An 887-nucleotide genomic window follows, 5' to 3' on the forward strand; every position below is an offset into this window, starting at 1 on the left:
TCCTGCGGGGCTGCTCGCTGGATAATGCTCTGCTCTGGATACGGCTCTGCTACGAGCAACGATGGTTCATATTGGTTTAATCTCTTAACTTTCCGTCCTCATTCGGTGGCTATCGGTTCACCTACGCGTTAAGGGAGAATGAGAGGAAGAGTGCGCGCGTGTGTGTGTGAGCGAGGTGGAGACGGCGTGCGGAGTCGGGGGGGCGAGGGCGAGGGAGCGCGCCTGTGTGCGGCAGCGAGAGGGGCGTCGGAGCGTGCCGCAGGCAGCCCTCGGGGTTCCCGGCAGCACGGGGCTGCCAGGCACGGTCAGAAACCCTGCTCGGCCTCACAGGGTCCAGCAGCGGCGGGCGGAGGCAGAGCCATGCCCGCTAGGGCGGGGACGGAGGTCTCCGTGCTGGAGCGTTTCGAGGCAGTGCCGGCTCTGCGTGTCCCCGGCGGGGGCGGGGTGCGCTCGCCGCCCTGGGCAGGCGCTGCCAAATCCCCGGAGCCCCCGGCCGAGAGCACGGGGGGCGCGGGGATCGCTGCCCCCGCCCGAGTTCCCTCCCTCGAGGCGCTGCCCCACCAGGTGCGGCCGCGGCTCCGCTCCCCGGGCGCTTCTCCCCGTTCAGCACCGCGGCCAGCGCCGCTCTCCGTGCGGATCTCTCCGCTCCCACCACTCCCGGTGCGGATCTCTCCGCTCCAACACTCCCGGTGCGGATCTCTCCGCTCCCACCACTCCCGGTGCGGATCTCTCCGCTCCAACACTCCCGGTGCGGATCTCTCCGCTCCCACCACTCCCGGTGCGGATCTCTCCGCTCCAACACTCCCGGTGCGGATCTCTCCGCTCCCACCACTCCCGGTGCGGATCTCTCCGCTCCAACACTCCCGGTGCGGATCTCTCCGCTCCCA

Source organism: Cinclus cinclus, chromosome 6, assembly GCF_963662255.1.
Source record: "Cinclus cinclus chromosome 6, bCinCin1.1, whole genome shotgun sequence".
NCBI lineage: Eukaryota > Metazoa > Chordata > Aves > Passeriformes > Cinclidae > Cinclus > Cinclus cinclus.